Genomic DNA, 16,609 nt, shown 5'->3' on the forward strand with positions numbered 1-16,609 from the left:
ACTTGTTGCAGACGATATAGGCTTCTTTCCACTAGAAGGCCTCCCTCTACTATCCTTCTTCTCTGGATGCAGGTCCCAACAAAAATCTCTAGTATGCCCAACCTTTTTGCAATGTGTACACTTTCAGGAAGAACGAGGAGTTCCCACAAGGGCACGGCTAACATAGGCAGACTGTTCTTCCCCCTTTCGTCCACTAGAGAGCATCCTTCTTTGTTCTTCTGCTTCAACTCTGGAATAGACATCTTCAATACTAAATGATTCGTCAGAGTTAAGAATCTGACTCCTTATATTTTCAAAATCATCATTCAGTCCAGATAAGAAAAGGAATACCCTGTTCTCCCATTTATCGGTCGGTCATATACTGCATTTGGTCATGAGGACACCTCCATGTAATATCAGAATGATAGTCAAGGTCCTCCCACTTCGATTTCAGTGCTGCATAAAAGTCTGCAACTGAGAGAACACCTTGTCGCAAGGAATATACATCCTTCATAAGTTGATACACACGAACTTTCCTTTTCTTTTGACCATACATCTGCTCCAAAATGATCCACATATCCCTTGCAGTCTTCTTGCAAAGAATGAGGGGTTGGATATCAAGGGACACTCAATTAACAATCCAGGTTTTTACCTGGTTGACTTCAAGAAACCATGAATCCCAAGCAATACTATCTACCGCAGGTTCAACCTTTCTCCCATTCACATAGGCAATGTGTCATCGCCCAGCAATCCCCATAGTAATTGCAGCAGACCATCGTGAATAGTTCTCCTTGGTAATTTGAATGGTAGTAACCTGAACCGGTACATGATCAGTCTGCGCAGACACAACATCAGGTAGGTTGGTATTGAGCGAAGAGGAAGACGAGTCAGCCATGATCACAAATCAGAAGCGGCTGCCACGGGGTAGAGTGTTGTGGATCAACGGCGGAAGCGGCGTGAGCAACAGGAGCGGCGGGATGTGGTGGAAGCGGCAGAAGCAACAGCGTCGGGTGGCAGATCACTGACGGCAGCAGCAGAGAACGACGGTGGCGGCAGGGAGCAATGGATAGGGAGAATCCAGTGGAAGCAGATCACTGGACGAAACTGAGGGAACTGGTTGCCAGAAAAACAGAGGAGGAACGACGAAAAAAAGGAATGAACCAGTTCAGACGAAACCTCACGGGAGATGGACGCTGACGGAGGCAGAGGCAGAGCGACGCTACCAGAGCGACGCTGGGTGGATCGTCGCTAAATGCGGGCGTCGGGCGAGGTGCAACAGCGCTGCACGCTGGACGCGGGGGTCAGGCGTAGGCCGAGGTGCACGCGGGAGAGGCTCCTGGTACGTGCGATGAACAGTGACAGGAGAGGCTCCTGGTGCGTGCATGATGAACAGTGCCGGGCGATGACTCCTCCAACACGAACCAAAATGAATAACCAACCAATAACGTCAGAACTTCACGGCTGTGATACCATGTAGAATTAAAGTATGCACGAGAGTAGAAGAAAGCACACCAAGGTAACGTGGAAAACCCTCAACACGAGGGAAGAAAAACCACGGGTGAGGAGGTCTGACGCCCACTAGCAGCCAGACACTCTCTCTTAGAAACTTCATTAACACAAAGATTAGGGTTGACAGAGACATAACTCTTAGAAACTTCATTAACACGAAGATTAGGGTTTACAGAGACATAAGTAGTCCTAATTAGGACAAACCGGATCGGGTACGGATCCGGACCCGTACAGAAAAACCCGTCAACAGGCACGATTCTTATAATTCCAAGTAACTAAATAGCATGTACCACAGTTCTCTGGTCATAAAAAGGACAGTCCTTAAGGTTCAAAAAACACTCACATATTAGGCAACAAGAACAAAACTTTTCTAGCACTCCAGAGACAAACCTTGGCATATTTTTAAAATGTAGGCTTCCATGTTACCAAACACTAACTGAGTTGGATAATGAACAAAATTGTTTCGCACATTTTTAGAATGTAGGCTTCCATGTCAGCAAAGACATGATTCTATCATAACCAAGTTAGATGTGAGATGCGAAGTTCTTGTCAAAGATATTCAGTCAACCAACCTACAAACTTAAGCAATGTACGATATGCAATTCAAAGACTCTATCAGAATGTGACACACGAACCCATGAACTTGATGAGATTATATTTACCAAAAGAATCAAGTTCTCTCGGGCTGACATTTTCAGGCGTATTTCGCCCGCATGACGCCGAGGGATAGTCGGTCTGCGACACAAGTGAATGCATTGAAAATTGAAAACCAAGCAACTAAAACAACAAAACACCTAAACAACCCAGTTGGAAACTATTAAAGCAGAAAATAAGCAAGATTGAACTACTATAAAATCAAACCAGCAATTGCCCAACTCAACAAACTAAACAATCAAACTAAATCAAAATAAGATCCTACTGAAAACAAATCAAGGCAATGACCTTAACCTATCCTGGACATGTGCAAGAGCTAACTAAAGGATCTATTCAACTAACGTGACACAAGAAGAAAGAATCCGACTACTAACCTGGGTCTAAAACCATGAAGGACCCGAGGACATAAAACCCAAAACTCATGCAAATTCAACGAATAGAACCTTTGAAAAATGTCATAGTTCAAAATCGAGTTCAAAATTGACTGGTCCTTTTGAAAAGAGATAAGAGGTTTTCTATGACAGGCTCAATCCTAAGACTGGGTTATGTTGAAGACACTCGGTTAAGATGGAATAATGGGCCAGCCTTAATAATTTATGCCAAATGATATTTGAGACAAAGAAAATGAAATTCATCACACTCAACAGGAGTTGACTAGGTTTGAGGAGTTTCATCTATCCCATGAATGGACTAATGGTTTGGTAATGGAATGGCCAACATCTTTCAAAGCCAAAGGGGATAGGCAATGAAATGACTTTCAAGACCAAAGGAGATTGGTTAGTTCCTCCTATGATTAGAGATGTCAAGTTTTTACTTTAAAATAATTCAAAAGCGATCAATTTAACTAATAAGCATGAGTGCTTGTGTTGGGCAAATAATATGGCCTTCATTTACACATAGTACCGTACAAGCATTAGGATTCATTTCGCGTCAATGCCGTCAAATCTTTAGAAGGGATGCCTTTCAATTTCCAAAATATGAACATAAATGAATCATCCTTAGCATGTTAGGTAATCAAAAATAGAAGAAGATATTGACCCTAGAATCACACATCTACCAAAGATTGTCACATTCAATTCCTGCAAGTTCAGCCTTCATGCCTTTAATCTCTTGCCAGAGACCTTTTGCTTTTTTTTCCTCTTATTTTCTTTTCTTTCTTTCTCTTGCATTCAGCTTTTGTCTTTCGATTTTTTTGTCTTTGATTTTTTTTTTTAGGCCGACCTTCACCTTTGACGGAATACCTCACCACCCCAAAGGCTACTACGAAGCTCCACCCCTTTGGTGGTTGTGTGTAGCTTTGTCGCGTATCCAACCCGCTTCACCTTGCAGGTTTTCAACGAGCCAAAGGTTCATAAGTCGTTACCTTCGCGGTATAGACATAAATCACCTATATGTCTACCCGGTACTCTTGATTATTGACCCAGAGGAACGACTACACAAGCCCCGAGCCCATCTCTCAACTTTCATTTTGCTATCTTCCAAGATCTTACAAAGCATTTTGGCTTCTCTCTCAAGATATTTTCCTTGCAAATGCTTGATTACCAGAGTCAATAGCATTTCCTAGTCTTGACTTTCTCAACTTCACAGGACGTTTCCTTACTGCTCATATCATGGATCTTTTCAATTTTCCTCTTCCATTGTTTGGCGACAAAAACTTGAAATTTTATTCTTCTACACAAGGAGGTACTGAGAATAAAGCAAAGCCACATCATGGTGTGAGAAGACACTTTTAAAATGTTTTCAAACAAAACTGAAAATTATCACTTTAACAAAAAAAATCTTGACATCAAATAATATATCATCAAGAGGAAGGAATTCTACTCTAAAGAAGATGGTGAATGGAAGACAACATAGGTTGGTTCGGTAGAAAATTGATCTGAAAATTATTGGATGACAAAATAAAAAAGAAATTAACAATCAATTAAACAATTAAATTTAAAAGTCAAATGCAAACAATCTATCTACTCTATCCCCACCTATCTAATTGATCCTTCCTTGCATTTTAAGCTCAATAATTCAATAATAGCAAAAAAATGGCCATTTATACAAGGAGAATAGAAACACACCCATAAAATGGAGTGAACCTTTACTTACTGAGTTGAATCCTATTTTTTTATTAACTACAAGACATAAAATCACACCTAAAAAAAAATCAGAACAATTGAGCAAGCAAAATTACAAACCTTTACGCTAGTGCCGTGTGAGGTTAATGAGAAAGATTCAAAAATCCAAAAAAAGTTTATGAATGCTAAATAATGTGGCAATTCCAACCTAAGTGGCTCAACTGAAAACTGGTTTCCATTTAATACATATCAAAGAACACATTCTTTAACAATAGATTTCCAAAATTGCATAGTAGTTCTAAAGATATGATTGAGACAATGACAATAACATGATTTTTGAGATGCTTACATTGCATTACTTTGTTCCTTGAAATCATCATCTGAGGATTCCCACACTAGCCGACCCAACTACTCCCCTCCGTTCCATATCCAAAACTGCTTCAACAGCATCGTCTATCTTACCTTCTCTCCAACAGGCAGTCACAAGAACTGAGAAGTTAAAGGAAGAACACATACTTTAGCCTTGAGTAATATCTATGAAATGCATTTCCAAAAAGTAAAGATGACGTCACCTTTATATGTGTGAGAATTTGGAGCAAGTCCTCTTTTTCTCATTTTTCCAAAAAACTTGTGAACAAGCTCATATTTTCCTGCTTTTAACATCACCTTCCAAAGGAGGAATTTTATAAATAGCATGTAAAGTGAATCTCAGGGCAGAAGCAAATCACTAATAAGAAGCACAAAGCAAAAATGCATCTCATGAAGTACATATGCATCACAACCATATTGCTCTCATCTTCGTGAAACCAGCAAAGTGATATCCGCATGTTTTCTAGCTGTATTGCAATTTGCAACATCTCATGTTCAAGAAATTTCCACAAACAATCAATATGATCAAAATGCCATCATGCTCAACTTCATGAAGCTTTGGCAACATCCTCACCAAAATGAATTCTTATCATATTCTCCTCATTTTCACATGAAATCTCTCAATATCATGAAACTTGTTGGTACACTATTTTATAAAAGATATTCGCACGTGTCAGTTCTACTTTCCATTTACAAACACAATCAGTTTTACAACAGTACGAGCAAAAGCAGTTAAAAAAATACACAATGCATATACACAGAAGCAAGAACATTTTGCTCATAAATAAGTTCATTAGCCCATTTGATTGCAACATTTTCCTTTTTCATAAATTGCTTTAGCTAGAATTTGCTGGCAATTAGGCATCATTATCCATTGGGATAGTTCAATAACCATTAAACTACATGCAAGACCATCTACATGTTTTTAATCAAATTCAGGAGCAAGAAAATAACTTTGAAGACCAAAAAGTAGTCCAAGATAGGGTAATTGCAAAATAATGGTGAGCAGGGTTTGCTTCCTAAACAGCTTTTCATACTTTTTATGTATTCTTCATTCTAAAGATGCAGAAAATCCCAAATGACGAGATAAATGTGTGTGTGTGCATCTGTTGCATATGTGCTATTTTGTAAGATATGCATTTTAAACTGAAATTTAGAAGCATATGTTGTCTTGCAAAAGAAAAGAACAAAACTCTATTTGTAAAAGAAATTATAAATGATGTAGAATCTCAAAGCTTCACAATATTTTTTCTGTCAGTATCTTACCTTATGAACATGGGGAAGCTAACTATAAAGTAAATTGCATAGAACAATGATCCCACTCTGTACATTGCTGAGCCATCTACAAACTCATGGTACGGGAACTGCAGATCATTCAACGTAAATGTGAGAATGGCACATAAAACTTTCTCTGGAAAAGGATTGAGGATAAAACAGAGTAAGCAAGTTCATTGCCTCAACCTAATTTCAGATCAAAAACAGGCAGAAGAGAAAAATTTTAGTGCAGAATCCACTTTTACATTGGGTACCCGTGATTTATCAAGATGTTTCTGAACTTCCAAGTATAAAACATGTGTTATACTAGTGGCTAAACAGACACAAATAAGGAACCAAAAATGACATAGGAACATGTGTTCAGCATAACCTTGGAGTTAGGTTGCTATCATTTAACTTTGATTAGATGGATGTACAATAAGAAAGCAACCACTCACAAACTAAAAAATTAACAGTAGCAGCGGCAAAATAGTACTAGTAGTAGTAATAGTCAACGAGTCATACATAGTAATGCTTGCAAAAGCACTAGCAGCAGCGGCAGAAAAACAAGAAAAAAACCTTGAGAGATCTTCAATGTACATTGGTCACTTTGAATTTTGAAACATAGATCAGAATAAGATTTCGATACTTTTCTACCTAATTCCTACTTGATGAGGTAAGTGGAGCAATGTTAGACTCATTGGTCACCTGTGCCAGCTGCCCGCCTCACTGTAATAAGTACGGTTTAGTAAAGTTTTTCCTAAAAAAATTGGTGTACGTTGAAAATTTACCAATATCAGGCGGTGAAATGCCACCAATTACATTCTTCATAAGTGGAGGCACCAACCTACGGCTACAGGCCATCCTTGTTACTAGAAGCACATACTTTGTTTGTGGAGATTTTCATGGCCAGGCTTATCCTACGTTAACTTAACTGTGGCAGATGTTAATGTTATTTTTTCCTTGCCTCTGCTACTTTTTCCCCATCACTTTGACACATATTGCTTCACGTCCATCTCCAGTTAAACCTGAAAGGAACAATATAACGCACAAACAGAGCTTAATCCACTGCTTTACCTAGAAACAGAAAATTAGTTTCTGTACTCTTTTATTATTCAAAAAATAATCAATCAATATAATGGAAAATTTTCCGTAGTAAATTTGTAAATGGCTACTGATTACATCTGCCTTCCTGGATTAAAGCATTAGAGATTTTCTTTTAGACACTACTTTTGAATTTCACAGCTTTGAATGTTTTTCATAGAGGGCATTATTTTTGCCTTTGACCGAGTGAAAGTAGCAGGAAATCTGAAAGAGTGACTAAAAGGTGGAAGAAAAAACAATTCAATAGATGGAAATAGACAAAGAAGATGGAACAAGTAGCTTGAATAAATTCTCAAAATATCTGCTGGTTTTTCCCTTTAATTTTCTTAAAATTAATGCTCTAGTAGGCCAACATAGTATGTATATTCTCAAACAAGAATTTGGCTTAAATGGAAACATTGAATAGGTGGTCATAGATTATCTTGATAAGAAAATGTTGAAAATTAAGGGAGTTATTTGATTAAGCTCAGGGTTTTCTAATATTTTCAAGAGTTTTTGAAGCAGAAAACAACTAGTATTCGGAGTTCAAGGCCAGACATGACTTCTTGAGCTTAGATTTATCGAATATTATATAGTAGAGCATGTATAATTATCGTTTATGCATGTTAGAGTTTAGAATTGATGTTTTGGGATGCATGTTAGCGATTTTGCTTTTCGGGGAAAAGTAGGATTATGTTGGAGAAGCGTTGATTCATAGCTATAATGACCATTTGCGCATGATGGGTTAATTTTTGAAGCAATAGGGAAGCATAGTAAAAATTGAGATGTTGTGGGGAAGATTTAGAACCGTTGTTGCGAGCACGTGGAGCATGCTTTTGTGAATAAATGTATTTTGGCGTTATTTAGGGAAGAATACATATATTGGATGTATCTTTGGGGTAGACGCTTTAACTATAGAAAGCATGTAAGAAGTATTAAGGATGGAGTGATTGAAGCATTGTGTTTTGACGTTGGTAGCATGCAACGGCAAGAGGTTGGGAAGTGGCCTATTGGAGAGCTTGTAGGTCGACACTAGTCGTCGACACCCTCTTGAGGCGATGACACGCGCCTCAATGCTTTTGTTTTGTACTTGCTTGGAATGTGATTATAAATAGTAGAAATCTTATCTTTTGTTTATGTTTTTAGGTGCACCGGGCACGTCCCGTCGACCTTGAGCTACCTGATTCGAAGTTCAAGGCATTTTGAAGAGTGTTGTGAGCACGCCATAGGTATGGCTTCTTTCCAGGCAAATCCCTGCTTGGGCAAGTGTGTGAATGTGTGTTCCTAGGATCATGGGATCCTAGGATTTGTGATGTGAATTGATTGATTGTTCTGTGAATGAATGTGTGTATGCATGTACATGAATTGATATATGATATGAATTGTTTAGAAAGGCTTATAGTAATTTTTTTGAAATGTTACACATTTGCATGTGCATGCTAGAATTGATAACTGTTTAGGACAGATGAGGCGGGGTATCGAGTCGAGTGTCTCCTCGACCCCAATTGTGCATTAGAAAGCATCATAGAATGATAATTGCATAGGACAGCTACGAGCCCACCACAGATCGAGACTACTCTCTGTGGTTTGGCTAAGTTTTCAAAGATGTGATTGTTATAATAATAAATGTGAATGTTATGTTTATTTAATACACATTGCCACGGGCAATGATGCAAATGATTGCACAGAGGGTAGTTGTACCCATTTTGTTATGACGGCTAGCCAAAACTGTTGTTGTTATGTGTAATACTCGTGAGAAGGCAATTGGAGGTGTGGGTTCACTCGTGAAGTGAATCAACCCCATGAGCTAGCCAGTTAAGTGTGTTTGTGCAAGTATAAGTATAAGAATGAAAGAATAAGAGATGAGAGGCCAGTGGGATGTGACTATGTGTTTGGGAGTTGTCCCGCTTTCGCCACTGGTCTCGCCTATTCGGAGCGCAGGCGGTGCAAGGCCCCAGGGTTCTGTTGTGTGATGTGCTTGGTGCGTAGGCTCCCGCCTTCCCAACCTGGGTGTCCTAGGGAAGGCTGAGTATCTCTCCTTGGAATTCACACATCCATGGATGAGTGCTCTACCGCTGCAGCGGATAGATGGATCCATACTGTTTTGGGCCACCACGAGGGTTGTCTCTCGGCTATAGGCCGCCCGCAGTGTGCACGTGCCTGTGTTTGCACCCACAGGAACTGTAAATTCACTGATAGTAATGAAACTGAAATGTATGTGATTGAAATGTACAGGATTGATGTGCATGTGACTGTTGTGCCTATGAATGCAGGTGACATGTTTGAGCATGCCTTGCATGTGAATAAAATTATGTTATTGTAACCATTGAGTGGCTTTTGCATGTCGTGTCCTGACACGATGTAATGATAGATTGTTCAGATGTTGCTTGTATAATTGAGCCCTACCTAAGAGGGTTTGGACTTTTCCCTGGCTTGTCGCCATACTGCGAAGGCTAAGCATTCAATTGTTTCCCTTTTCAGGTTTTGGCGGACCCGGGGCAGAAGGCTGAGCGGATGGCTACACTCACATCCTACTGGGGAGGTTTTGCGTTTTGTTTTTGTAGTGCCAGCATGTTTTATTTTGGTTTTATTGATGTCTTGTTTTTGTTAGGCATCAATTATACAGTTTGGGGCATTTTTGTCAAATGTACAGTTGAACTGAAATACAACATAATGGAAAACTTGCCCCATTGTTTTGAATTGCTTGGTTCATTTCTTTTTGAACTGTTGTGTAGTCACACCTCAATGTTTGATGTTAGAAAAAAAAAATGTTTGAGTGTCAAAAGGTCGGGGTGTGACACTTCTCAATGGTACCATGCAGTCTGCAGGAGTTGGAGTGCTTTCTGTGTTGAAAGATCCTCTAGCACTGGTAGGAACCGCATGCTTTCCTTCATATACTATGAGGGTGGTGGGAATGTTAAGTCTCCCTTCCTGTGGAATAACTATTTGTGCAAAGAACTTTCACTGAATGCAAGTGAAACTTGCCTTGTAGATGCATGTTTGTAAGCGGTAGGAAAGGCTTACAATCACCTATCAAAAGGGAAAGCTAGTACTTATATGCCATTGTTCTGCTTCATTTAGTTATTTCTTCTGGTAGTATTCTATAAAACCTAATCCTTGGAAGCTTATTTACTATTTAGTGTGTAGAAGATGCGTCACTAAGGTTGTAAGCATGCAGTATCAACTGCTGACAGTATAGTTGCTTTTAAAAAATATACATCTTCTTCTTTTTTTCCTTCTATCCATCAGAAAGTTGCATTTGCATACACTCTATCAACTGTGTTTGTTGATATTTTTTCATTATGATCTTGGCAGTATTAAGAATTAATTGAATTAAACTGCACCTAAAGTAGGCTTGTTGGACTTCAGATGATTGTATATATGTCTTTTCTTGTTACGTGACTAATGTGGGTTCCAAAAAGAACCAGTTCTTCTGCGTTCTGATTTTGGAATTTTATGCAAAAACAGAATGCTGAAAAATCTTTTGAGGACTCAGCAAAGGCTGATAGGAAAAATGACTTTCTTGTAAAAGAAGTGTCGGCAGAGCCTGACCTGAACCTGTCTATGAAGGTAAATGGAACAAGTAATTCAAATGAAGCTTTTACTCCAGATCATAGAAAATCATCTAAAATGACATTGGAAGAAGTATCGTTAGGTAGTGAGTGCCCAGAAATTAATGGACAGTCGAATCTGCACATTTGTAACAGAACATAATTTCAGACATATCATTAGCTATACGCACAGGCTCTTTATTATCAGATACTGATAATGTAGATGCTGAAGCTAGACTAGCTAATAGTGCAATGTTCTCAATGCAAGGGTGCTGAGTGAAGGGACTCTAGGGTAAAGTAATGAGGTTGCCTCAGGCACACCAGTAGTACCAAAAGATTTTGATAAAGACGTTGAAAAATGAAATGCTGCCTCCAAGATGGCAGAAAACCAAATGACTGCAAAGAGTGACAGAAGAATAGATCATGAACACAAAAATTGCGGAGAAGAACCTTGTAGCACAGGTTTGGAGATGGGAGACAACAGGACTATTGGAAATGGTGTCAACACAAAAGTAGTAGTGCTGAAGGCTCCACGTGACAATGATAAGACTGTAATGCACACTGAAGTGGTACAAGAAGTTCATGATTACAAAGAACATGGAAAAGGACCTGCAGACACTGGTTTGGATAATGCACATAACCACATAAATGTAGACAGTCTCATTTCAAAGGGGATGATGCAGAATGCACCAGGGGATAATAGCAAGATCATGTCTGGGAACTCACCAAGACCTAAATGTTATGATTACAAAGAGGGTGGAGAATGTCCGAGTATGGTTTCACTTCAGAGATGTCAGACAATCAAATAACTGCAAACAATCCTGCCACAAAAATGATGGTGCTGGAAGTTGCAGGGGATAACAGTGACATTGCATCAGGCAACTCAGTAGGACAAAAAACTTATGACTGCAAAGAAGGTGGAAGAATTCTGGCTGGTTCAGACACAGTCAGCAATGGTGTTATAATAGATATAGGTGATTTAAAAGTTGAAGAAGAGGCTGAAGAGAAAGAAGAAAGAAACACTGTAGAAGGAGGTGAAAATAGTGGAAAAGTGAAAAGAAACAATTGATTAAATTGTGAGCTTCCTTTTGGGATAAATATTGGAAAAGTGAAAGGAAACAAATGATTAAATTGTGAAATAATTGACACTTAATTGTAAGAACTTCTACCTGTCGGGGTATATATCTGAATAGAAGTCAAGGCTAAAGGAAGCTTTAGAATTTCAGGCTTTGAATGTGTTTCCTCAGGGATTGATAACTGTAGTTGCTAATTAACGATGCAATCAAGCAGATATAGTCAAATCTAACCTTTTTTCTATTCTAAATCTTTGGTGTCTTGAAGAATATCTTAGACTCATTTGGGAAATCACCTGACTTTCTTTGAAAATGTAGTATTCAGAGCAATTGAGAACATGCATATTCACCAAAAGAAGTTCTAGGTGGGTACTGACTCTTCACAAAATGAGAGGTGTGGGCCATTGTTGACTACTTGATGGCTTCATAGTGGGAACAACCAAAAGTAGTATCTACACCTTTCAGCAAGAAATATTAGTTATTAGATTCAAGTACTTCTTGAAGTTCTGCACTTTGAGCTTGAGCTTTTTAAGTAGTTATTCGTGGCTCCAAAAAATTGACTTCAGGATGCTTCTTTCAGGAAGATGGTGGCAAACATTGGAAAGACCGTTACTGGGTAAAGGTCAGTGTCTTATCCTGCTAAACTCTTAGAACCTGATGATGTAACAATCTGTACGTAGATGATGCCTTGTAGGAATTTGAAACTGTTTTTATCCTATCAATGATAGTCATTTAGTTTATGAGATTGACAGAAATTTTTGGACAAATTTACACTTCAAACATTTAACGAGTGATGAAGATTCACTTTTTGGCAATGCCTCTATGCTTGACATAACATGAAAACACAAGAGACAATGAAGATAGCCACAGCATGATCTGTTTTGCATATAGGATTGTCGTAGGTAATGATATTGACAAAAGACCTTTCTCAGTTGCTCTGTCCATTTTGTGAAGGTTCTTTTCTTGATTAAATGAATGAGACAGAAAACCTAAGGCTATTGAAAGTTGAAACAAATTCTTCATTATTTACAATGTATGATTTTGGCTTATTTCTAACATGAATACTTAGTTTCTTGAAAATATTATTCCAAAAGTTGTCCTTGTTCTGGATGATGGATACTGACTAAATAATAACATGCATATGTGAATGCTGCTAATCATATGTCTATATATTTGTTCTAAGTGCAATTCAGCTATAATTAACTTTTTAAAATTGAAGGCAATGTGAACTATGATGAATTCCTGATATGTCATTTAGAGTGGCCAATCAGTTGATCTCCTTTTGATGCTCATTGCAAGTTTGATGCTTCTTGTTCTTTTGGTAAGCAGAATGCTGCTGAAGCCAACATATTGATTTGGTCCACCACAATTTGAGCACCCAGATTTTTGTAATTGTCACTCTGTCTTAACCACCTAATTTTTGTACTATAACTCTGTGGTAGGCCAGTTTGTGGATTTCAATATTTAGCTATGTTGGCAATTATTTCTGGACTCACTATTTCTTCACCGTTCTTGGAACATCCTCAGGGAAATTTGAGTTCTCTGCCCTCAAGACTGAACATACCTTTAAGGACAGGATCTGAGAACCGTGTCCATCATGTTTTTTTAGACATCTTGTATTCTTGATCTCATAATCTGAGATCTTCTCCTAACTGGGATGCCAATTATTTCAAGGATCACATGATAAATCCAGCCTCAAGCCAGTGTCTGGGCATAAGAAATTAAAACATTCCCATGACGATTGGAATTTGATAGTGAATGTAATTGATTAGCTAGTAAGCTTATGATTGGCTCTTAAGAACATAAATTGACTCCATCTTGAGCTTCTGTTCCTTGTTTCTTTGTGCTTATGCTTGTTGAGGTGCCGTGTTCTGCTCAAGTAGTTACGAGTATCATCTTTATTAAAGTACTTTTAGTTACCTATATTGGCTCATTTAAGACTATTTTCAAAGCCATCTAAAGTTCTAAACTAGGTACAGTTTACTCCTAGGACTGCGTTCAAGTCAATTTCAACCCAGAACTGAGCAAATAACCAGCTATGCATGTAGTGCAGCTCCAGTCAAGTATTCACCACCACCAGCATCATCTGTCTCCACCGTCATAGGAGATGCGCAAAGCCACATTAAACTTAAAAAGAACACTTCCTTGGTTTTAAGAAAATGTCATATAAGCGATGACGAGCTTGACGAGCTTGATTCATCACTCACATCCATCATCGATAAGGTGCCAGCTTCACCATCAAAGGACCCTGCCGCTGGGCCCACCCTACTAGAAGATATCAGCACTAGTGTTAGGGGAAATACTACCAGGTACCAGCTTCTGCGCGAGGTATGGCTTGATGTGGACTGAACAGCTTATCTCATCTTCTGTCACCTCCTAAGAGTAATTTTGGTTGTCACATTCTCTCATGTCCTTTCTGTATTATATGTCCCTATTCTTCAAATATTTAAGCTGTGCAGACGTGGACTTTCTTCTGCCCATTCAAGTAATGCTTGGCCTAATTTTTGTTGTATAGAATAATGCCACTAAGAGTGGGAAAAAAAAAGAAAGCAGCATCTTGCATATTTTTCTTGCTTATGAAGTATTTGCTTCCTCTCATATTTTTTTCATCTCTTTCCAAGTTACCCAGAGGATTAAAGTCTGACACCAGTTTTTGAATACTAATGAAATGAATAAGTATCTCAGAAATTTCATGGCATTCTGGTGTTGGAAGGCCAAGATCTATCAGATTAGACTTTTTCATTGTCCGGTTCATGGGCACGATAATCCATCGGATGGTCCATGATGCACAGCCATGTTTGGACGACGAACCTTGGGGAAATTTAGCCCAACTAGTGCTGTTTTAATAACAATGAGATTAATTAATTTGCGTCCTCTTCGCGCCGCATGCATCTTTGGCCACCATATTATCTGGGAAATTAGAAGTCATAGCTTCACGCCTGGACCACCGGAATTGAATTTTAATTTTACTGGTAACCTCTACGTTTCTGTGAGGTAAAGGCGAAGGCAGGTGTCAGCATTGTGTGGGCAATCGCTCACACATACCAACAAACAATGCTTATTTACATATCGATTCTTTAGAATAATTTTCTCATTTACATATTGATACCTTTTAAAAATTTAAATTTTATAATTAATGCCTCTTTGCCAAAATTTTCTAACTCGACCTATGCTGTGAGGTCTAACCAAGATTCTGAGCAAAGTCACCTGAATGACTTGATTTCATAGTGTCTACTAACTGATGAGCAGTTTATTCACTATCGAAACTCATTGTGTGGGCGCATATCTCTCATTTTTTAATATCAGAAGAAAAGCAAAAGCTAAAAGCACTACACGGTTAAAGCATAAAGTAAACTGTTCGTGAGACTATTAAAGGATTGGCCTTTTGTTCGTAACTTGTAATGAATCTAAGTTAAATGATCGAAATGAAGTTTCAAGTTCGATGTGCACAAGCGGTGGGCAGCCAAAAGGCAATTGGATGACGGTGGTGTCGGTGCACTGCTCAAACGAAGCATGGAATTTGCTTTTTTTTTTTTAACCTAACAATACACCTCCCAACAAACTACCAAATTTGAAAAACTTGGAAGCTAAAAGCCATAATCTTTTTTTCCTGGAAGTGCAAACAAACAGGCCTTGAAAGGAGTACTCTTTGTAAAACAACTTCTACTTAGACAAAAATAAGAACTTGTATTTACTTCGCTCAGGGACATATTTCGAAGAGGGGAGTGGACGTTATGTTCCTATATCATAAATGGGTGGGTCTTGCATGCAAGTTGAAGCACATTTGAAGCACATTAAGATCTCACCCACTTGGTACTGATGCAGTTCTGAACCTTGTGGGCAGCCATTGGCTCTCACCCCTGCAGATAGTGAGATTAATCCTCCCACTCATTGGAAAGCAATAGCAAGCATCATAGATCCATCTGAGGTACACATGAAAGTTGCAATCGGAATCCAACTTTCCAAGCAATGCAAATCCGTAAGGAGAAGGTCTCCACACCGACTTTCCAAGGACAACAATTTGAACCCAATATTAGACCCGGTTCCCCTCGATAGTAAGGCTTTTACGACACTCTTGTTAATGGTAGCCCCAAGATTATATCAAGCTTTCCTTCATCTATTGCATTTGTGGTTCACTTTCGATACGATAAAATACCAAAAAGGAAATTTTCTTAAGATGGATTTGCATGAATAAGAGGATTAATCTCACCAACCGACCAAAAGCCGAAGCCACCTTCCCTTCCTCTTGTTCTCAAGGTCTAGAGTTGTTTGGTACCAGAAAGCGAGATCTTCAAATGCTTTAACTTGCAAGTACCGTTTGTGATGTTTTCCTCAAGGCAGATAACTTGAATTTCCCTCAAAAACCTCCGATCTGAAGTTCGATGGTCTCTGTTTAACAAAAGTAGCCTCACTATTTGACACCTTATTTGTGCATCATAGTAAGTCTTTGATCTTGAAAATTTTAGATCGAATAGCAATAAAAATTATCAAACCAAAAGGAAGTTCACTCATACAAAGTGACATTTTGGAAAGCTACTTTGCACGTCCATTTATGAACCATTTGGGATGGCTAAACACTAAAGTTAATGCTTTTAAGTACTCATATTCGGTGCCGTTCATACTTTAAAAACCTTTTGATGTCCTTGCAAATTAATGGGAAGTGTTTTTTACTGAAAATCAAGTAGAGTCTGGCCATTGCTTGGCAAACAGAACAATGTATAATTGTTTCTTATGGCATAAAGATTAGGGCAGATTCATGGAATGGTTACAAACTGTTCTATTTGCCAAATGGGCGATCACTCAGTCGGCAAGATGGCCAACATAAACCAAGTTCACCAATCATCCACAAATGCATCCACTAGCAAGGATAGTGGATAAGAACCAGCTGATTGACTTTGGCTCAAGGTTGAAAAATTACCGCATCAATACTATAATCAAACCCGACGGGGTTACGGCACACAGGTCGACCAATGGCTGGTAGGCTACCAGCCACTGGCTAGAGCAGAATGGGCATCAATCCCCTTTGTGCTAATGAGGTGGGACATATATGCTAGCTGACATACATTAGGGGCCT

The 16,609-nt window shown here is 38.7% G+C and overlaps 1 long non-coding RNA gene across 1 annotated transcript; it reads right to left on the bottom strand.

Annotated features, from left to right (window-relative positions):
- Positions 1–4,505: 4,505 nt before the first annotated feature.
- LOC116251646 (uncharacterized) lies at positions 4,506–5,902 on the bottom strand. Its single transcript, XR_004171724.2, has 3 exons — positions 5,841–5,902; positions 4,778–4,871; positions 4,506–4,694 (listed from the first exon to the last, which is right to left on the bottom strand). It is a non-coding gene; the product is annotated as an uncharacterized LOC116251646 (long non-coding RNA).
- Positions 5,903–16,609: the final 10,707 nt, after the last annotated feature.

Source organism: Nymphaea colorata, chromosome 3, assembly GCF_008831285.2.
Source record: "Nymphaea colorata isolate Beijing-Zhang1983 chromosome 3, ASM883128v2, whole genome shotgun sequence".
Taxonomy (NCBI): Eukaryota; Viridiplantae; Streptophyta; class Magnoliopsida; order Nymphaeales; family Nymphaeaceae; genus Nymphaea; species Nymphaea colorata.